The sequence below is a fragment of the Macrotis lagotis genome, chromosome X (genome assembly GCF_037893015.1).
Source record: "Macrotis lagotis isolate mMagLag1 chromosome X, bilby.v1.9.chrom.fasta, whole genome shotgun sequence".
Classification (NCBI taxonomy): domain Eukaryota; kingdom Metazoa; phylum Chordata; class Mammalia; order Peramelemorphia; family Peramelidae; genus Macrotis; species Macrotis lagotis.
Window position 1 is genome coordinate 446,742,919 of NC_133666.1, and position 24,467 is coordinate 446,767,385.

At 32.7% G+C, this 24,467-nt stretch overlaps 1 long non-coding RNA gene across 1 annotated transcript; it reads right to left on the minus strand.

Annotated features, from left to right (window-relative positions):
* Window positions 1–907: 907 nt before the first annotated feature.
* LOC141501654 (uncharacterized) lies at window positions 908–24,441 on the minus strand. Its single transcript, XR_012472286.1, has 3 exons — window positions 24,369–24,441; window positions 2,625–2,753; window positions 908–1,580 (listed from the first exon to the last, which is right to left on the minus strand). It is a non-coding gene; the product is annotated as an uncharacterized LOC141501654 (long non-coding RNA).
* Between the last annotated feature and the right edge of the window lie 26 nt (window positions 24,442–24,467).

Below are 24,467 nucleotides of genomic sequence, written 5' to 3' on the forward strand. Positions count from 1 at the left end.
GAAACAGCTTAACTTTGACAAGATATTTTAATTTATTTCTCTATATAACTATTATGGTCTTTTATGTCAAAGACCATGACCTCTGAAACTGGTGCATGCTAATTGTTCTCATTTACATAGTACTTTAAGTTTTACAAAGTATATCCTAAGTATTATTTAAAGGAAAGGGGTAAGGTATGTTAGAAAACTTCAAACAAGAAACTGACAGCTGAGTCCAAGAGTATTTGTGTCATCATTATCTAACTATCCTGATCTATGCTATTTCAATCCCTCCCCTGCTTGTCCCTGTAAGCCTCATTATACAATGTAAGTATTACCCCTATGAGCATTACCCAGGAGACTTATATACAATACCAGAATTATTCCCTAGATGTCCTCTTAAGCTATAGAATGCTACTGAAAGTCAGGAAGAATATGCACAAAAGGAAGAGAATACAGACTTCCAAAGACCACTATAACCTTACCAGTTCAGTTTTGTCAGAAACCCATTCTACCTGCCAGTCACACTTACATTGATTTTTATCTGCTGCCCCATTATGATCAAAACCATAAGCTTCCCCAAAACCAGACTATCTTTAAAAAGGCCATAATTAATTAAAACATTAGCAAAGTGGCTAACCCATTGAAACTTTTCAGAATCACAGCTTATATAAATCTAACCATTAGGCACAGCCAAAATTTTTGCCACCACTTTTTACCTCTTGAAAAATACTCAATATTATCCCTTTTTTTTGTTTAAATGTCCCATAAATTGAAATAAGACTGTGATTAGATGTGGCTAAATTTGATTAGCTTATTTCAGAGTCATGTAGACAAAGAGCACCTTAGACTTTATGATTTTAGGAAAATGAAACAAAAGACTTTAATTATACATAAACTATTTTGGTTACTTCTTTGTATTCTGCTCCAAATCTTAATGATCATTTAATGGCAGTACTAAATGCTAGTTTCCTGTTTTCTGTTCTTTACTGTCTTAACATTATGTTCTGTATTTCCAAAGAGAAAGTTATGAGAAAATTATATAATCCTGTTTTTTTAAGAAACAATTTTAAATAGCATTAAGTCATTTTTTTAGCTAATGTTCATTTTTTTGTATGGACCTGTCATTACATTTTTACTAGGTGCCAGTTAAAATTAGTCTATTTCTGGAGTCTGAACTTGGGTTCAAAGAACTGAAATAATAATATGAATAATAACTCACCTCAGTATTCATAGGTCATTAAAGCTGAAACAAGACATCAAAGCTCATCATTTCAAATCCCCTTATTTTAAAAATGAGCCAAAAGCAGGGGCAGAGAAATAAACTGACTTATAGTCATGCAGTTAATAATAATTATAATAATACTACTTTATGAACTCTAGTCCCAAAGTCCATTGGTATGAAATTTCCTCTTTATTGGTGGAAAATGATGTCCTGTCCTGCAGGAGGAGCAGAGTGGAGTTATTGAGATTTGGGGAGAGGAGAGTTTTTCACTTTTTGTCAGATTTTCCAGGTGCTTAGGACTCAGCAATTGTTTCAGTTGCTTCTGACTTCCACCTTTGAGAGAGAAGATAGAAGAGGCCAACTCCACTTCAGGGTGCTGAAGGAAAAAAAACTGAAAAGATGTTAGAGATAAAGGCAGTCTTCATCATGTCCCTATCCCCAGCTTGCTATCCTAGAGACTTTCCCTTGGGTGAAATCTAGAACTGTCTTGAGTTTAATTACTCCCCCCCACCATGGGTACTTCTCTCCTAAAAGAAGTACAGATTCACCTACATATACTGTCTCTGACTTCTATTTTGCTACTGAGTTGGAGAAATGGGTTATCTTATCTAAGTGCTCCATATGTTCACTTTGAAATCGGTATTGAGAGAGAAACTAATGCAAGCTTTGGAGTCTTCAATATTGAAAAGCTATCAGAAGTTAGATTGAACCTGAAACTCACATTCCCTAGACTAATAATGTTTAAGTAGACAGATAGATTGAATTCTAGTCTCACTGAGCGTAGTCTCCAGTCCCAAATTCCTGCTTCCCCTTCTGGAAGGAATTAAAGTCCCCTTTGAAGAAAGGTGGGGGATAGAAAAGGCTAGAAATATCTGTTTTTCCTCCTTTGAACACACCACCCCCATGAGACTCCCAAAAGATGACGAGGCTAGAGAAAAAAACCTGGAGACTGTGCAATAAAAAATGTAAATTTTTATTGAGCTCAGGGTTTTGTGTCCCAGGTAAGCTTGGGACACAAATAATAGTCTGTTCTATTTTCCAAGCTAAGTATGCAGTGCAGTATGGTAGAGAAAGAGTTAGTCTTCCAGTCAGAAAGAACTGGGTTCCAGTCCTGTATTTTAGAACTAATGACGGTGTGATCTTGGGCAAATCACTTAACTAACCTCTCTCTCAGTGACCAGACAACTTTCTAAATCCATAAGATTCAAGAAATGTGCTGGCTTGCATTGGTAAACCATAGAAAGTTCTTCTTCAGGTCTCTCTGCAGAAGAAATCAAAGCTCCAACCCTATGCCAGTAGCCAAACTCTCAGATAGATGCTTTCACTTCTGATACTATGTTTTTTTGTTAAATAGTAAAGTTTACAAAGTTAAAATTAATGTTTAAAACTATAGTTAAATGGGGGTAAATGAATTACTTACCTTTAGGTGATGTGGTAGAGTGGAATGTGGTATTGGATCTGAAGTCCTTGGGATCTGTGTTCAAAGTCCTATTCGGTCACTCTCTACTCACTACCAACTCTATGAGTTTCAGCAAATCCTAGATTCTCCCTTTATATGTAAAATGAAACCAGAATTCATACTTGCACTATTAACCTCACAAGGTGGCTGTGCAGGAAATAAGATATAAAGAGTTTTGTGAATGTGCTAGATAATGTGAACTATGGTTATTTACATGTATCTCAACTGTACTTTCTAGACTTAAATTCCCACAGAAAGATTAGAAATACATTCGAATTGATTGGGTGTCAAATGACTTTGTGTTCAAAGCAGAAGAATCACTGGATAAGAGGAAATAATGATCAAAGACTATAAACCCAAGGCCACTGCTACTAAAGAAAAACATTTCCCCTTGTTATTCTAGGTGATGACAATGGAAAGTGAGCCCACACAGGCATCCTAACCAGGGAGTCCTTTTATTTTGAGGTTGCCCTTGAGATACCCTACTTTGTCACAGTCGGATGTGAGCTATTTCATCTTCAGGAGAGATTCCTGTGACTTCCCCCCACCCTTACAACTTACTTGGAAACCCCATGGGTTTCATCTTCATCAGAGATCCATTTTCATCCCTTCCATTAAGTCAAAAAAAAAAAAAAAAGAAGAGAAGGACTGAGGCATACAGCAGCTTGATGTTGTTGAGAACATAAAAACCCCATCTAATTTTTCCAGTCAGGAGGAGGTAACTTTCTACTCACTTCTTGCAAAAGAGAGAAACCTTCATCCTCCCAGCAGGTATCTCCAGCAGAAGCTGCTAGCTAGATTTTACTTGAATTTAAATACAATGCTTCCCTTTGGCAACTCCCAGCAGCCATCCACCTATATAAATTGCCTCTGACACAAATATCTTTAGCAAGAGTTCCTCAGAACTGATTTCTGAAAGAGTCTTTATCCCCTCCAACAGAGCATTCTTCAACAACCATTTAATAAGAAAACTTAATGAAGTCTCATCTGATTTTATGGCACTAACCAGAATGTTTCTTCACAGAATTGAAAGTTCAGATAAATAATCCTTACCTTGAATTTTATCCATGTTTTAAAATTTAATCCTCATAGCAGTTTTCTTCAGAATAGACTGAATATAGATAACATAAAAAGCTAAGAGTTTAAAGGAACCTTAGGTATTCTCACTAATTTCAAAGTTGGCCCTACATTGATAGAATTTTTTTAATGAGTAAAGTTATAAGAAACTAACCTATGTATGTAGCCATGAGGACTGCTTGAGCATAAATTTAAACAACAATATAGACTGTTTTATTAAACATAGCCTCCTGATCATCAGGAATTCTCAGACATTAAACCCAATTTCTACCAAAGGCCATTCCCAGGAATTAACATCTAAACCATTTGTAAAGAATTTTAATTTCTGCTACTAAACTAATTTACTGCAGCTGGCAAATATATTTTCTAAAATTGATATTTAAGCATTAAAAATCAACTTGAGAATTTATTCAGGCATTTCTAATTTATGCTTTCTTATTTTCAAAATATATCCTAGAGCTATAACTTTTTGAAAACTGATAATTGTAAGAATTAAAGTCTCATCTACTCTATATCACCATAGCATATAGGCCGTGCCCAATCAACAACAACAACAAAAATACAACCATTTTTCTTAATGCCAAGAAAGGACTTGGAGAAAGGGACTGGACCTGGATTATAGATTTCATTTACTTAGAGAATTTGAAGATGAAGAAACTCTTTATCAAAGCATTTTGGCACGTTCTCTACAATTTAGAGTTTATAGAATTGCCTAGAACACTAAGGGATGAAATAATATACTCAGGGTCACTCAATCAGTTTGTGGAAAAGGTGAGTTTTGAAACTAGGTCTTCCTGGCTCTGTTGCCAGTTATCTTTCCATCAAGCCACAATGATGCCAAGAAACAATATCTACTCTTTGGTGAGGTCTACAAGTCTACACACACACACACACACACACACACACACACACACACACACACACACACACACACACACACACTTATCTAATCTCTCATGATTGATTCTACCCCCTGCCAAGAGTACAGCATTTCTATAGTTTTTCATATTCTATATTCAATATTCCAGTGACTTTTCTCAGTCACTATAGTCTTATAATGATTCACTTCTCTAATTTGCCTTTTTTTCTGAATTGACCTGGGTTCAAATACTACCTCTAATACTCAATATAAATTTTACCTTGAACAAATTACATAATTTTTCTGGGCTTCAATTTCCTTATCTGTGAAATAAAGAGGTTGGGTCTAGATAGCCTCTAAGGTGCTTTCTAGTTCTAGATCAGTGATCTTAAACAGAAACATTTTGAAAACATCACCTTTGCTCTATTTTATTGTTGTTTTTTGATTAAGACTCCATCACTCCTTGCTATCCATCTCAAAGACAGAGCTGATGGTATCTGAATACAGACTGAAGCATTTTTTTTCCTTTATTTTTCTTGAGATTTCTCTTTGAAGGGGTTATGTTTACTTTTACAGTATGACCCTTGTAGTAATGTTTTTCATGGCTACTCATTTTTAACCTACACCAAATAACTTGCTTTCTCAATGATGGGGAGCGGAGTGGGAGGAAGGGAAAGAATTTGGAACTCAAGGTTTTGGAAGTAAATGTTGAAACCTGCTTTTGCATGTAGTTTGTAGGAAAAATATTTTAAATAAAATAAATAAATATAAAAGGTACAGAGAAAAATAATAAAATAAAAGGAACTGCTGACCAATATTAAAAATAAAAGCCTCCATCATTTTTTTTTTTGTTTTTGCAAGGCAATGGGGTTAAGTAGCTTGCCCAAGGCCACACAGCTAGGTAATTATTAAGTGCCTGAGGCTGGATTTGAACTCAGGTACTGCTGACTCCCAAGGCCAGTGTACGATCCACTGCACCACCTAGCCGCACCACTGTGCCACCTAGCCACTCAGCCTCCATCATTCTTAACAGTGTTTTCTAAGTTATGTCTGGTGGTACTACTTATCAACCTATGAATCACCAAAAGTGAGTGGTAGTGCTTTTTAGGTTTAAGAAGTTAAGACTTCTTTTGGATCATTTGGGCTGACATAAGGTATTCTTCAATGCCAGTCTGATATAGAGTGGCACCAATGCATATCTCATATTTCAGTTCCTATGCATCAGTAACATGATCATTACATTTGTATTGAAGTACATATAATTGCTGTCCATGCCAGGGACCTCCCAGATGATATCTAGTTCTACTAGATATCTTAAATGATGGAATGTAACAAAAAATTTCTGATTTGTGACAATTCTATGTTCTCATCATTAAATATGATATGAAATTCTAGCATTTTGTCCTCTGTATTATGTTTATCTAAATTTGGAGTTGAATAAAGGTTTTTTTTTAGTGGTGCTATGGTTTTTAGTGTAGTAGAATGGGAATTTAGTATTTCTATATTATACATTTTTGATGAATTAGAAACATAAAATAAATTTGCAGTTGAACTAAGGTAAAAAGGAGTCTTTCTAAGTTCCCTCTTAAGTAGCAAATACAAAGAAATGGAAAGAAATTGTGAATGTCAGAATTGAAGATATCTGGGCATCCTCTCAGCAGGGAGATACTAACTACTGCTATTTACTTCTTTACCATACCTTTATTTTAGAGATTCTCTCACCCATTAATAGTGTGGGTTCATATCATTATTATTTTATTCCCTTCTCTATAGGAAATGCTTTATACCTGTAACTTAGCTCCAGATATTCAATCTTTTCCCACCATGTGTTTTGTCTTGGACACTCCAATTTCCTAACATTGGTCAGGTCTCTTTTCTACCATTCCATATTATTTTTCTTCTTTGATTTTTGTTTTAAATGCCCTCTTTCCCTATACCTTCAAACTATCTGCTAAGTAGAGCTGTTGTGGCAAACAAAACGTTGGGATGAAAGAAGTTCCTCTAATCCCTTGTAGGCAAAAAATATTTTCCTATTATTTAATGAAAGTGGCCCTGGAAGATAGCCCAGACTACTATCTTTCTTTCATTTACTCCTATTGGTTGATGGTGAGCACAGTTTTGATCACCTGATCACTACTCAAAGGTAGGCATCTTAAACCATTTTGAAGATTACCAGACAAACTAAGTTTTAGCTTCTGGTGCATTTGCAAACTTGGGGTGGGTCCCACAAGCAATATATCTGGTTTATAAAGTAATAAATACTGATGAAAATATGATCAAATATGTTATAACATATTTAAAAAAATGACCAAATAGATCATCTATGACAAGAGTGGATTTATATCAAGGATTCAGGGTTGTTTCTGTGTAAGAAAAACTGAATAAGCTAGAAAGGCTTTTGATGAAATAAAATATGTTTCTCTAAAAAGGGAGGGGGAAAAAAGAACACTAGAAAGCACAGGAAAAAAAAATGGACTTTTCCTTAATGTGATAAATAACATCTATCTAAAACTTACAGTAAATATTGTACTAATGGAAAAAAGCTAGGGGCATTTCCAGTGAGATTAAGGGTAAAGAAAAGATGTCCATTATCACCATCATTATTTAATATAATTCTATTAATGCTAGTATTGCTGTTTTTGTTAAAGATACTAGAGTAATTTTACATTTTCTTCTCAACCATAAAGGCAAAGAGAAGTTAAGCAACTTGCCTAAGGTTACACAGCTAGGATCTGCCTGAGTTGGATTAAAATTCATGTTTTCTTGACTCTAGGCCCAGTGCTCTATCCACCAATCTACCTAGCTGCCACCTATGCTAACTATAACAATAAGATGAGAAAAAGAAATTGAGCCAATAAATATAGGAAAAGACGAAACAAAATTATTTCTTTTTGCAGATTATATTTTGGTTATTTTGCTGTTCAATCATTTTTCAATCATGTCCAACTTTTTGTGACCTCTTTTGGGATATTCTCAGCAAAGAAACTAGAATATTTTTCCATTTTCTTCAGCTCATTTTACATATGAGAAAACTGAGGCTTAGTTGCTAGTAAATTGCAATATGAATTCCAGTTGGTGCACCTTTGATAAAGCCATCCTTCCAGAATCAGAGTCACAATCTAATCTATTCTTTCTTGAATATTCCTTTACCAAAGAGCAGAGAATAATAAACACAATAGAAACAGAAATAATATCAGGACCACCCATTCCTGAGGCATAGCCTAGGTAGAAAGATAAGAACTGAGACCTCTCTTTCCATTTAGAGACTGAAAATACATATTCTTTAATCTTTACCAATAAACAGAGAGATATTTGTCCTGTTACTCTGACCTTTTTGAATGTACTTTCAGTTCTGATTCCACAGTCAATGGAAAAGTCCTTTATTCAAAACTTGCAAAGCGGACAAGAAAGGGGACAGGATGCATGCTTCAAGTGGAGATACAAGTGGAACTCTTCCATTCTGATTTGTCAGGTGTTTCTAAAAGCATGTATGTTTTTAGATGCATGCATTCATGACCAAACTCTCATTCATCAGTCTCCTACTATAAAAAATTAACAATGATTTCCCAGCAGATTATTGATCAAATAATATGAACAGGTATAATATCTCATGGAAAAAATTAAAGTTATCAATCGCCATATAAAAAATTCTCCAGATCACAAATAATTAAATGATGCAAATTAATATATACCACTTTCAGTTTTATTGCAGAATTACTGCTTATGTGTGATGTCCTAATAGAGAGGAAGTAGAGAACCACAAACATGATTTCTTCTTTTAGAAATAAGCAATATAAAATTTGGGGGTAGAAATTAGTGTAGAGATTATTATCATTCTTAGAGAAAAAATTATTGCAGTGAACTTAAGCTACAATCTTTCCTTAGTCAACAATGTGTTTACTTATGAATTAGATACTACCAAGCTGCTAGGAAAGTGAATGAATGAAAGAAAATGAAGATACATCTAGAAAAGCAATATAGGACCTGACTTTTAAAAAGTCCATATTCTAGTGTAGGAGATAAATCATATAAGAGGTTCCAATTGTAAGTCAGATGAAAAAGTTTTGGGGTCCTAAGGGTACAGCAGAAAAGTTGATGGTGATGGATATTCTTTAATATAATTTCTACTTAACAAATTTCTAATGTTGAATTATTTGACAGTGTCAAGTTCTTTGTGAGAACTTTTCAGATGAAGAAACTGAGGCAAACAGGATCAAGTGACTTGCCCAGGCTCACAAAGCTAAGGGAAGCTGATCAGTCACCAAAGGTGGTTCTTTTGGTGCTATCCTTGGTTTGACTCATCTGACAAATACTTCTTTTTTCCTTCAGTGTAATTCAGGCAAACAAGCCATTAAGAAAGTAAAAAAAAAAATTCTCAGTTAGTTATTTTCTTCTAATCTTAGCATTATTGGATTTGTGTGTGTAAAAAATTTTTTACTTTTGTGTGACAAAATAAAGGTTATTCATGACTACTGATGATCATTTGGGACTTAGGTCTTGTACACCAGAGGATAGGATCTCTTATTGTCCTGATCAGAGTATACTAAAAGATTGATTAGGGCCAAGTGGATTATCAGCCTAGTCAACATCAACAAAAATAGAAGTCGGAGAGTATAACATATTTCACAGTGAATAATAGGGATTTTTTTTCACAGCAGGGTTAGGTGCCAAAAGAAAAAAGATATACATATATATGTATATATATATATATATATATATATATATATATATATATATATACATACATACAAAGACACACAAAACACATGCATGTATTGGGATATTTCATTTTATTCAAAGAAAGGAAATTTTTTGTTATTTGTTCATTTTTCAGTCACATTCAACTCTTCATGATCCCATTTGGGCAAAGATATTGGCAAAAATAATGGAGTGATTTGCCATTTTCTTCTTTAGTTCATTTTATATATGATGAACAGAGGTAAACAGGATTAAGTGACTTGCGCAGAGTCACTAGTTAATACTAGAGATCAAATTTGAATTCAGAAAGATGACTTTTCCTGACACCAGGCCAAGCACTATTCACTGCACCCCCAGTTCTATATTAAAATATGTTGCACTTCTGAAAGAATTAATATATAAATATATTTGGAAGGGACTTCTCAGAAACAGTCATTTTGAATGATCAGGAAACTGAGTCTCTGGGAAGTGGAGTAAACTAATTAGTCCTAGGTCATAGAGACATGTAAGCAACAGAGGCAGAATATCAACTCAGGTCTTATGACTAGAAACAATGATGTTTCCCTTGTAAGAAATAGTTAGCATGACTTTAAATTAAATTCATGAACAAAAATCTATTTTCTGATCATAGTAGGCTCAGAAGTTTAAACAACTGGGGAGTTTCCCTGAAGAAAATAGTGTTTGAATTGGAATTCAACAGATGAAGTTTAAACAGTTTTAAGTGCTTCAACTTACTCCCAGAGCAGAGTGGGTCAAATTCTGTTTGGAAAATGGTAATTCAGTCTAGAGTGTACAACTAAGAAAAGAAAAATCATCTCTAACTTAGATTATTAGGGAGAACTCTTCCTTCTCAGAATAATATTGGTTTATTTCCTATAAGACAAAGCTAAGGTCTAATAAATGTCTGAATAAAACATTCATTTTTTCATAAATATTAGCATATACTATATTGGAGTCAACTCAGTGAGAATGCGGTACAGATGGATATTAATATTGAACAAAATAATGGAAAATAACTCATAAAGTAGATGATAGACTTGTAAATATTTATTCACTACCTATAAAAACAAAAGTAGTGTATAAAACATTATAATTGATTTAGTTATTTCAAGACTCTGTGAGAGTGCTTTATGTTATCACATTTAGATGGGAAATGGTATATCAGTGACCATTACTGTAATAGACTAGTTTTTCTAGGACTTTTAACTCTGAAAATATCAATGCAGATGTATGGGCAAGGTTAGGGATATTGATGGGGTTTTATTTTAGTTCAAATCTTTGTTGTTGATGATAAACTTTAAAAATAGGATTTTTTTTCCTGTAAGGATACAACGAATTACATTTTATCTCTGACTAATTGTACTAATTAATTCCATTTATATTTCATTTTAACATGGATAATTATTGGGCTCAATTCTATAATTCAGAAGTGCTTAGGAAGACTTGCAAAAACCTCTCTCATTCTCAATATCTTAGGTTTTTAATGGTGTTTCCCTAGATTCTGATTGTCAATATGAAGAAACAAGGGGAACTTTGAAAATACAATTGAAAAAAATTCTGAATTTTCCCTTAAAATATTTTGAAACATATCAAAGCAATCAATCAATTAATCAACATTTATTAAGAACTTATTCTATTCCAGACAATCTGCTAAATCCCTAGGGATGCAAAAAAAAGCGATAAAAAGACAATATTTATATTTAGGGAGTTTATAATATAATGGAAGAGACAATGTACAAAAATATATGCAAAACAAACTATGTATAGAAAATAATTATAAGAGGGGAAAGTACAGGAATTAAGAGAGAGATAAGGGAAGGCTTCTTGTAGAAGGCGGCTTACTAGAATTGGATTCAGAAACACCTGCTAGAATACTAATTCACTGTATAACAATGGAAAAGTCACAACCTCTCTGAGACTTATTTTTATCTATAAAATATGGGTAGTAATAACACCTACCTCATAGAATTGTCACAAGAATCAAATGAGATGAGGTATAGAAAGTTAAAATACTAAATAAAATTAGTTGATAAAATTAGCTAGCATTAAATATAATTATCTAATAGTTTTCTAGATAATACCCAAGGACACAAAATTTGTATAATTGGGTAATGTTATCCTATTTTACAGTTTAGGAAACATACTAAGAGAATTTATGTGACTTGTTCAGAGTCATAGAGATAATAAATGTTTCTGACAGGATTAGAACTTGAGGTTCAATACTCTATCCACTTACTAAACTACCTGGCAGGTATCATCACTGTGATCACCAAGATCACCACCATGATCACCATCATCATCAACCCTAACATCAGTAACAAGTCATTTTTTGAAAAGCACAACATTTTTAAAAATTGTGTCAGATAATTAAGAATGAATTTTTTAATGATACTACTAACTCAACATTACCAGGTTACCAAGGAAATACCTAGTTGGCAATAAAGGTATACTTTGAAAAGATATTGTCATAGTTGAATGGATGTGTAAGCTTTTAACCCACACTTTTAAAGTTCAGATGATACTAGGGAACTTTATTTCTCTTAACTTTCTGAGAAAACTATGATGAATAATGAATAATTGTTGGTTTAAATTAAACTGATTAAATAGGGAAAGGGAAAATCCCCTAAAAAATTAGTTTCTTAAATTTACTAGTCAATTCATTCAACACCAACTGACTGATACTGTGCATATATAACCACAATTTTGACGACATTCTAGATTTATATAATGAGATTGACAATGGGCAAGCGATGAAATAAGTGATGGAACATTTTTTAAAACAATCACTGAAGCAATGAATTTGGTCCAGATAAAAATTGATTTTTAAATCATGTTCAAAGTTAAATGACTAACAAAGATGCTAGAATAGAAATTATACAAAAACCTCTTCAACCCTAAACCAAAAGAAAATAAAAAACAAAACATTTATATATAGCACAGAGAATAATAATTGATTCCATAAGATAAGGACCCCCCCTACTACTCATGATGACTATCCATCTTTTTTTATTGATTATTAAGTTTAGACTTGCAGTAGGAAAAACCCTTATGAATTGTTTCAAGAACTTTAATTCTGCTTGTCTTTCCAAGGAGAGGAGAGAGGAGGGAGACAGGGAGATAATTTGGAACTAAAATTTTTTTTTAAGTTTAAAAATTTTGTTTACATATAATTGAGAAAAAATTAAATTAAATTAAATGCTAAAAATACCCCAAACTTTAATACTTAGAGTTTTTACTCGATGCCCCTCCCCTACTAACAGCATACTAGTCTCAGGAAGCACAAACTCCCAGGTATGGTTACAGGTGTTCTTCCTAAACTCCACAACAAATGACAAGTACCTTTCCTAGTGCATAGGAGAGGGGCAAGTCTGAAAAATAAAGTATATGTGTCTTTCTTCAGAGGCAGAACCTGAGGAAGAGGGGGACTGGAAACCAGCTAAGTAGGTAGGACCCATTAGGTGCTCTAAAAGAATTCTCAGAGCATGGATTCCTCAGAGATCATAGATAAATAAAATGGACCTAAAACAAATCAAAAGAGAAATGAAATTCAGATAATAAGAAATTAGGAATTAATTAGGTTCAAAATTTGTGCTTACCATGCAAAATTAATAAATGCAATTAGCTGAGTAGGAAAATGTGAATACATGATACAAAATCTCTCCAAAGGATTTAAAACTATATTAGAAAAAACAACAGATCTGGAACACAAATCAATGAGGTAGAGGAAATTTTGGCAGAAGATAAGCAAATGATGTCAACATTAAAAGAACTAGTGAATTAGATAAAAGCTAAAGTGAATGACCTTGAGGACAAGCAATGCAAAGATCACTTAAGGCTCATGAGTCATAATATGTCAAAATCTGTATACAAAAAATAACAACATTGGAAATAATATAGAACTTTAGAATACCAATAACCAAGCATTAATTCAGAAAATTCACACAACACTGCTAGTAGGAATAAGGGGGTGAAGGAGATGAAGACTGAAGGGGAGAATGGTATCTGCTCTAAAAACAAAGATAACTAAAGCTAAGCTAAAAACTAAACTAAACTAAAACTAAAATCTAAACTAAAGCTAAAAACAAAGCTAAACTTTACAGTTTCAGTGAAAACCAATAAATTTTGCAAGTGGCCAGGAGAATAATATTTTGTGGTTTTGAAAAATCAAAAAGAAAATTAAATGAATTCCATAAAGTAATACTACAAACCAAAATGATATCTACTGCAAATCTAAACTTAATAATCAATAACAAAAAGATGGATAGTCATCCTGAGGCATTTGAAACATCACTGTTAAAAAGGAAAAATGAGATAAATGGATTATTTAATGTGCAAACACCCCAAACAAAAGAAACACTTGACAGCTAATGAGCTTAAGCTTATAGATTATTGTTTCTAATAAGAAAAAAGGAAAGCTTGATATTTGAGGTTAGAAAAAAAGTCCATCAAGGAATAAAAAGGCTTAAGGATTTAAAGATTTTAAGAAAACTTAAAAACAGGAGAAGCAAAAAAAAAAAATAAGAAAACCTTTATCTCTAAATCAGTCAATGTATTTAAAGGGATCAAATAGTAAAGTATAATATTTTTATAAATGAGGAGAGGGAAGATGAGAGAAATAGGAAAATGGGGTTAATATTGCCCCTATTAAGTCCTTGGGTGAATTTAGAATAATTAGATAGTGATACTTATATTCTTTTCAAAAAAGTAGAAGAATGATATGAGTGAGAGTGAGGGAGTAGAACTAGAGATCCTATGGTGGGAGACAAAACCTCATTGTAGATTTCATCTAGGAATCTTTGCATGAGGAAGAGGAAATTACCTTTTCTGCCACAAGAGAAGAGATGATTTAAATTGCTGGGGGCAGCTAGCTTCTGGAGTGGTAGGGGTGACCTTTGGTAGAAACTACATATTGATTATATTGAAGAACTAAGCCTCACAAAGTGAAACACTTCCATCTTACATTACTTTTCTCTTAATTTGCTGTATTTTTTTGAGGCAATATAGAAAAAAAAGAAATTATGGAGTAAGTTCTAGAAGGTCAAAAGGACAAAGATTGTTTAGAAGAGTTATAACCTAGTAATTTAGAAGTTTTAATCTCATAAAGGATAAGAGAATAAAGGTGGTAAGGATATATAGTTCATGAATTAGGAAAAAATTCAGAAGAGTATAGAAAAAAGAAATAATAGGGAAGACAGTGTAAAGGATTTTTGGGGGGAAAGGAGTTGTAAAAGAGTTAGCAAAAACAAGAAATTGGAGAAGATGATGGGGAAGATTTTAAACTGTTCTCTTGATGGAGAAGGATCAAATTAAGAGAAAAATAGATAACTAACTAAATAAGAGAAAGAAATTAATTTAAGTCAATTCGAAGAATTTGTAATAAGGAAAGCATTTAAATAGGAATGAGGAAGTCTGGGACCAGACTAAACTCATGGTGGTGTAACTATAGCTAACTAACATAGAAAAATGTTGGTTCAAAAGGGAGTTTTTTAATGTCTTTTTTTTAAAGCAATGCAAAAAGAAATGGGAAAAAAGTAGTAATTTTAAATATAATGTATTAAACCACACAATAAAATGAAAGAGAATGGCAAAATAGATAAGAAAACAATCTGTTCTATTCAAGAAACAAAGCTAAAAAATAAAGACATGTAGAGGATGAAAATGAGAGGCTGTAATGAAATTTACTATGCATCATGTGAATACTTCCCTTCACTCCCAAAAAAAGTATAGTGGTTTGAAATATATTAGCAAACAAAACAAAAACAAAAATTCATATTAAGAGAAATAAACTAGCCAAGTATATTATCTGTAAAGGAAAAAGAGACAATAATCTATTTCAGTACTAAACATATGTGCACCAAATGGCCTATCAGCTAATTTATAAAGGAAAAGTTAACTGAGCTGCAAAATGACAAAAAGTAACAAAAAAAATGTAGAAGACTTTCATGTTCTTTTCAGAGCTGGAAAAACCTAACAGAAAGACACAAATAAGAAAAAAAATCAAAGTGTTGGAGAATTTAGAATTTAAAAACTTGTGATCTTTTGGATGAAATATTGATAATATACATATATCTCAGACCTTTCCTTACAAAAAATAAATCATGGGCTATGGTAAAGAAAAATTTTAATTTTTTAAACATATATTATATATTAACTATGTAGACCATAATGTTATAAAATGGTAATTAATAGAGGAAACACTAGTGAAAGATAAAGTTTTTAAAAAGATATTAAAAGAACATCATAATTACTAATCTATTTAGAGAGTAATATAGAAACAATATCTATATAAAAGAGAATGATAATGATGAGGCAACATAATTAAATTTCTGGGGCACAGATAAAAATAATAACTTACATTTCCATAGTACTTTAAGATTTGCAAAATGTTTTACATATAGTATTTACATTCACAGCATCCCTGAGATTTAAGATACTACTATACTTTTCCCCATTTTTCAAATGAAGGAACTGGAACCAAGGAATGTTAAATATCTTGACTAAGATAAGTTAGCCAGTAAGTGAATAAAGCAATATTAAGATTCTGGTCTTCCTGATTCTAAGTTCAGAATTCTATTCACTATCCCAAATTGACCCTTGTCAAAATAATCTTCAGAGAAAAAATTATTTTTACTTTTGCTATTGCTATTATTTCATTGTTGTTATTATTAATGGCATTTAAACAGTTTTAAGTTTTCTTATTATCATTTAAAGTGTTTTAAATTTTTTATTATTATTTGCATTTAAACAGTGTTTTAAGTTTTCAAAGTACTTTAAGAGCATTATCTTATTTCCTTACAATAACCATGGGAAATACTATTATCATCCTCATTTTACAAATGAGAGAGTGAAGCAGAGGAAGTTTTGGAGAAACAAATTTAGAAAAGATGTCAGGGAAAACTTCCTAATGATTAGAGTTGTACAAAACTAGAATGGAATGCCTAGAAAGGTGGTGGATTCTGGTCCATTTGAAGTTTTCAAGCAGATCCTTGTATATGTTTTAATGGGTATTCCTTTTATACTAGATTAGAATGCTCCCGAGCTTTCATGTTAAAAATTCTGAGATTCTGTGATCATTTGAAGGAACAAAAATTCTAGACTCTCAAGGGAGCTGATGAAAAAAAGTAGAAATGAAGGGATTGTTTGGTGTTGGCTAAATCTACAAAACTAGATAAGTAGAATTGTTGGGACAAAGAAGAAAAAGGAAATTGTTGGACTGAATGAAATTTTTTTCTTTGAATAAGAAATAATAAGAAAAACATACTTGAGATTGAGGACTCTTGAACAGTCAAAAGAATTATAGAGTTGAAAGAGACTTAGGCAGTCATTCATTTTATTTCATACCTGAAAAATATTTTTTACTAAAATACACCCAACAAGTGATCATCTAAGTTTTGCATGAAGTTCTGAAATGAGGGGGATCTGATGACCTCTAGAGGTAGTCCAAAACACTCATGTAGTTCTTTGAAATTTAGATTTTTGATTATTGATTGATTGTGACAGAAAAATTGTTAATATGACAGAAAATTGTTAATATAAATGTAATGTTACTTGCCCCTTAATGATCCTAGTAATGTCAGAATTTTAGTAATGTCTTCATATTTCTACTCAAGATATTTACTCTTGATTAGCTTAAGCTGATCCACACCCTAAGACTCCTCCAGTCCCATTACTTGTAAAGGAATGGAATTTAAGCTAGATCTGAGCTCCTAAAGTCCTTGCCCTCTTCCATTGGATCCATAGTATGAAGGGCAAAATAGCCAGAATGAAGTGGTTCTCCTTGCTTAGATTGCTAAGGACAATAGATATCATGACCAGATTTTGCTACCTCATACTATTTCCTCCCCCTTTTCTCCTAAAAGTATAAAAACATTTTTCCTGGGTGTTGGGGCTGGAAAATGTATTGTGTCCTGTACCTATAAGACATCAGAGAGAGAGAGAGAGAGAGAGAGAGAGAGAGAGAGAGAGAGAGAGAGGTTTGCTACCCTTTATATCAATTAAAACACTTTATTTCTTAGCTCATAACTTTATTTCAAAACTTGACAAATGGTTAAAGGTTTTAGTTAAGGGGTGGCTAGATGGTGCAGTGGATAGAGCACCAACCCTGGAGTCAGTAGTATCTAAGTTCAAATCCTGCCTCAGACATTTAATAATTACCTAGCTGTGTGGCCTTGGGCAAGCCATTTAACCCTGTTGACGTGCAAAAAAAAAAGTTTTAGTTAATCATTGTAATTAATACCTCTAGGTCAGATTTCAGTTTGATTCCATAGACCACAGTAGTAGAAATTGTAAGAGTTTAAGTTCCCTAATTTTAAGAGTTACCTATCTCATTTGAGAGTTCCTGACTCATGAGGAAGATGAGTGGAAAATGAGTCAACTGGTCAGGAGATATTTTACCTATCACTGAGTCTCTCCGGTGTTAAGTGATATCTTGTACAGGACTTTCCAGAGGATGGTGTTTTGCCTATTGCTTTTGGAGATCCTCTTGCAAGTCAGCATGAATTAGTAAGATCTAAGCCCACTCTTCCCCCCAGGTTGTAAGTCAATCACAGTCTTAGTTTAGTTTGCAACACTGACCTTATAAATCTGCTCTGTCAGATGTAATTCTGGTTAGTGAAGTTCCATTGAACTCTTCTATTGGCAATTATTAACCTTGCTAATAAACTGATCATGCTCATATCTTGTGTTTCAGTTTCTCTTTATTGCAGACTTTTATCACAACAGTTCTAATTGTTACAAAGCTTTTCCTTAAGCAATCACATTAAAGTATTCAAGGTAGTAGTGAAATCAATTTGGAACTATGCCATAAAAGTCACTAAACTTTCACTGAGTGATACCTGCTAGAGCTATACTCCAAAGTGAGCAGAGAAAGAGGAAAAAGACCCATTTGTACAAAAATATTTACAATAGTTCATTTTATAGTGCCAACTGTTGGGGAATATCTAAACAAATTATAGTATACAAATGTAATGCAATATTATTGCATCACAAGAAAGATGAAAAGGACAATTTCTGAAAGACCTTAATAACTAACAAGAATTCAATTTTTACAAAAGAAAGATTTTTTTTTTCTTATATCAATCCCTAATTTGCCTCTTTTTGACTTCTGCCCATTGCTCTGTCCTTTAAGGCTTAACTTTAAAAGACAAAATCTCAGAATTATAGAATTTAAGAGCTGGAGTAGAGTGACCATCTGGCCCAATCCATATACAAAGGAATCGCTACTATAACTAACTGGACAAATTAGTATCTAATTTCTGCTTAAAAACCAACTAGGAGAGGGAAATTATGCCCTTTTAAGACTAGCAATTCCATTTTTGGAGATCTTTGTTGGGTTATTTTTTCTACCATTAAATTCAAATGCCTGTGTGTCTTATGCCATTTAATTTTCTGTAATTCAAGCTTCATATAAAACAAACAAGTATCAGAACATGGCAATGTCTGTACCATTCACACTTTTTTTTCCCCAAAAACAATGCCCTTCAGGGGCAGCTAGGTGGTGCAGTGGGTAGAGCACTGGCCCTGGAGTCAGGAGTACCTGAGTTCAAATCCGGTCTCAGGCACTTAATAATTACCTAGCTGTGTGGCCTTGGGCAAGCCACTTAACCCCATTTGCCTTGCAAAAACCTAAAAATAAAAGCGCTCTCTCTCTCTCTCTCTCTCTCTCTCTCTCTCTCTCTCTCTCTCTCTCTCTCTCTCTATATATATATATATATATATATATATATATATATAATATATATTTTATATATATATATCATTAATTTCTCCTTATAAACAATAGCAACCAAAAATAAACAAATAAAACATATATATTATAAATTCTTACAAAGAATAACTTTAAAATAAATAGGTGGGGACTAGACATGATTTCATTGGTATAGAAATTCCTATAGTACCCTTTTTGGTCTTAAAGTACTGTGAGGTTAAATGCTACCCAAGGTTACTCACTCAAAAAAGGAATATTTATTAAGCATCTATTGTATGACAGACACTGTCAAACACAGAGATTAAATAGAAGTAAAAGAGACAGTCGATGTCCTCAAAGAGTTTTCTATCTGATGAGGAAGACTACATAGAAACAAATGACAAAGCAAGTTATATACAAGATAAGTAGGAAATTATTAGCAGAGAAAAATGCTACTTAAGGATTAAGGGATATTGGGGAGGGCTTCCTGTAAAAAGTAGGATTTTAGTTGGGACTTCATGGAAGCCAGGGAAGTCAGAGCTCAGAACCTAACCAGTACATGTTAAAGTAGTATTTGAATCCAGCTCTTTCTGGATTCATAATTTCTCTTTATAAAAATATAGCTTTGACTTTATGTTTCTTCCTTAAGGATATGATTTCTCTCTCATTACACTCAGTTTGGATGAATGTATACCATGGAAACAATGTAGACTGATAAATTGCCTTCTGTGGGGGGTAGGGGGAGGGAAGTAAGATTGGGGAAAAATTATAAAATTCAAAATAAATAAAATCTTTAAAAATATAGCTTTGACAACTATAAAACAGTCTAGTTGAAATTAAGCTTGGATCAACACATTTCATCCTATTTAGCAAGACTTCTAAATGATTAATATTAAATTAATATTTAATCCCCAATATTAAAGACCATACTATTAAAAAAATTGTAAGAGAAACAGACCATATACCTTCTTGCAACTCTAGATAGAAGAGATAACCTAACAAGTCTCAGAGGGAATTACAAAAGAGATAATTTTGGGGCGGCTAGGTGGCACAGTGGGTAGAGCACTGGCCTTGGAGTCAGGGGTACCTGGATTCAAATCCAGTCTCAGACACTTAATAATTACCTAGCTGTGTGGCCTTGGACAAGCCACTTAACCCCATTTGCCTTGCAAAAACCTAAAAAAAAAGATAATTTTGATTACATGAAACTGAAAAGTTGCTGCACAAACAAAAGTAATGCACCTTGGAGAAGAAAGGGAGTCATCAGAAGGAAGAGAAATCCTTGCATCAAATTTTTCTGATAAGATATAAAAATAATTAACAGATATAAATGACTAAAATCTATTCCCCAAAAGATAAGTGGTAATAGGATATGAATAAGCAGTTTTCAAAAGAATAGCAAACCATGAATAATCATATAAAAGAATGCTCCAAATTAGGAATAATAAGAAAAAAGCAAATCAAAATAATCCTGAGGTTTCATCTCATACCCTACAAATTGGCAAGGATGCGAAAAGATGAGAATAGTCTAAGTTGAAGTGGTTATGGAAAGATAGACACAGGAGGAAATTATAAGTGAAATTGTGAATTAATATAATCAATCTAAAAAAACAGTTTTGAATTATTCACATAAAGTGATTAAAATCTTCATACCTTTTGATCCAGATATTCCACAACAAAGTTTTTACTCCAAGAATATCATTCATAAGAAAAAAAAATCCCCACAAATACCAAAATATCTATAGGAGCACTTTTGAAATTACAAAGCATTAGAAACAAATTAGATGCCCACTGATTGGAAAATGGCCAAACAAACTGTGGTACGAAGAATATTTTGAAATATTGTTCATCATTAAGAAATTCCAAATGTGATGTCTACAGTGAAGCATGGAAATATCTATATCTATATCATCTATCTATCTATCTATCTATCTATCTATCTATCTATCTATCTATCTATCTGTTGTACACATTGTTTGTTTTACCTTCACTCTGTGAAGATAAAACAATGTGTACAACAAAATAAACAGAAAAAACTCAACCACAAATAAATCAAACTTAAATGTTGCAAAAATTTTGTAAAACAGATATGTTTCCAAAGAAAAGACACAGGAACATACCACAACCCCTTTGTAGAGATGAGAAGTCCACAGTTATTCTACAAGGAACATATTTTGAGGCTTTTGCCATCTATTGATATGTTTTGTGGATTTGTTTTGTCTTTAAACAAATACTTTAAAAATATCATTTATTCCTCTCAGAGGAAAATAGGGAGGGATACTAGGGAAAATTTCTATGATTTTAAAAAAGATATCTGATAAAACTTATCTTAAATATACTTTTGCACAATATAAAAATGATGCATTAATATTAATACCAATTGGTTACTAAAAAGTTACATAAACTAAAAGTCATTGAACAACCCTTAGCCTCTGTTACCTCATTTCTTAACTTGGAGAATTATACTAGATAATCCCCAAGATTATTTCTCACTTATCGGTATATCAAATGTAACATATACCTTTAAGCATTACTTTTCTTTCATCTCATTACTATGATTCTACATTGGATTTCCTCTAAAGAATTCAAAGTACATTTCATATTTTCTCATAAAGGTCTAATAGTTAAAACTATATATTATCTTATTAGAGACATGAAGAAACTGAGTTTGCTTTGACAAATTCACAGTGAATCACCAACAGACTAAGAACAGATATCCCTTTCTATTTTAGAGATAATCCATGTCAATTTCTTTTTCATAAAATCTTTCTAAAGGTATGTTTCATGGTTTCAGAAGCTTTAAAATTATAAGAATGTTCTTTGTAGGGGCAGCTAGGTGGTAAGGTGAATAGAGCACCAGTCCTGAAGTCAGGAGGACTTGAGTTCAAATACAACCTCAGACATTTAATACTTATTTAGCTGTGTGACTTTGGGCAAGGCACTTAACCCCATTGCCTTGTAGAAATCAAAAAAGAAAAAAACAGTCTGAATAAGATTAAATAATGTTTAAAAAAAAGAATGTTCTTTATGGTAATAGAGGACAAATATAGGTCATCTGAAAACTATCTGGGGGATTTTTTTAGTCAATTGTAAGATAATGAATGATTTAGCAGGGTATGAAGGAAATAAAAAAATTAACATAATATTAAAATGCATTTAAGAAGGGACGGCTAGGTGAGGCATTGGATAGAGCACTGGCTTTGGAGTCAGGAGTACCTGAGTTCAAATCCAGCCTCAGACACTTAATATTTACATAGCCATATGGCCTTGGGCAAGCCACTTAACCCCATTGCCTTGCAAAAACTAAAAAAATATTAAAAAATAAAATAAAAATGCATTAAGAACAGCATAGCATGTAGGACCAGTCTTTTTGTGTTCTGACCTTGTCAGATTCCATGTGTTCACTTTGAGTTACCTCATTTTAGAAGAATCACAGAATTATAGAAGTAGGGCTGCAAGAAAACTTCGATGTCATTTTAATCCACTTTCCTCTTATAAATGGAGAAACTAAGGACATAGATCTGGTCATGTTGGAAAATGACCAGAAGAAAGTGACCAAGATGGTGAAGGACCTTGATATCATTCTAGTGATAATCATCTATAAGGTACTTTAAAGTTCATAAAGTACCTACAAATGTCTTATTTAATATCTACAATAGCTGTTTGTGCTAGAATAGATATTATCACCCCTATTTTGCAAGTGAAGGAGCATGGCTTAAGTAATTTTTGAGTCAGAGGAGAGATTTGGATTTAGTCTCTCCTAAGTTTGAGTTCAGTAGTTTGGTTTTTTTTTTTAACATTTGCCTCAAGTAACCAGATGATCAATTGAAACAATAAGAGATATTTAGCCTTGAAGAAGGAAAAGATTTAAATAAGAAATTTGGGAGTCTAGTATTTGAAGAGTTGTGACATGAAAGAATAATTAGATTATTTTTACTTAACTTTGTGATACATAATGAGGAACAAAGGATGGAAGATGCAGAGAGTTTGATTCAGGTTTGATACCTGATAGAATTTCTCCAAAAGCAGCCAGAAGAAGAATGGACTTTCTCAGGGGTAAGGCTGGAGGATTTTTATACTTTTGACTTTTGTTTTTTGCAAAGCAATGGGGTTAAGTGATTTGACCAAGGTCACACACATAAGTAATTATTAAATGACTGATACTGGATTTGAACTCAGGTCCTCCTGACTCCAGGGCTAGTGCTCTATCTACTGTGCCTACCTCACTGCCCCTGGAAGACTTGATGGAATTGCTGTGGAAGAGATTTTTGGTCAAGTAAAGGTTTTTCCAATTATGAAATTCTGAGATTCTATTTTTTGTGGTTTCATATACACATGTGAAATGTGCAATCATAATAATGATTTTGTTAAATTATTTTAGTATTATGTTATTATTTTTTATTACTTAGTATTATATTAAATTATTTACATGAGTAATCAAAAGATTTCCTATTGAGCTCTTCCAAGGCAGGAAGAAAGAGATTAATTCAAGCAAGCAATGCTCATTGGTTAATTTTAAGATCTTCAGAAAATAATATTTTATTTGTCATATTATGAATAAAGGAAACACTTTATTTCAGGTGTTAGGTTTTTCTCTATTTGCAAATTCCTTTTTATTTCTCCCTATTTCTTTTAAAGAGGTTATTCTGGTCTTTCTTTGGTTATTATTTTGTTTTGTTTTAAATGACAGAACTTACTCCTACCATTTCCCAATTTTTTTAAGCATTTCTTAGCAGATTCTATTATGAGATGCTTATACATCCACCATAATAGCATGTTTCCATTTTGGGGTACTTGCTCCATACTCTTAAAACATTTAACCCACTGAAATAAACAAAAATAAATAATTGCATATTGGTATGGTTTTTAAAAGACATATTCATATTAATTTTTATTATATCTTAGATTGAATTTGTTTATTTTGATCATTGTAGCTAAGTTAATAAGTCAAACCAAAGACTAGCATTTCCTGAGTGCCAGCTGAAATAAAGAATTAGACAGGCAAGAATGAAATAAACCAAAAAATTAAATCACCACCAGACAGAAGAGAAAAATGTTCAGAATATCACATTTTATATTTCTGACTTGCCTTCATAAAGTTATTTTGTTAAAACAAGGCAGAAGAAACAACAGTAAGAAAAGTGAGATACCTATAAAAGGGACTGATTTTTTTTTTTAAATCAGGAACCTGAACTTCCTATGGTTAACATATCTCTCATTTATAAAGGAGGACAGGGAACTAAACCAGAGGAGCATGAATGAAATACATAGATCACCAGCTCCATCATATGCTTCTAGGGTTGTTCATTTCTTCCTTGAAATGCATGTTTCAGCTAAGGGATGCACTAGATAAGAGTACTGGGTCTGAAATCAGGAAGATACTTACCAGCTGGGTGACCGTGGGCAAGTCACTTAACCCTGATTGTTTGGTATCCAGAACTATCTCCGGTCATTCTAATTCATATCTGACCACTGGACCCAGAAA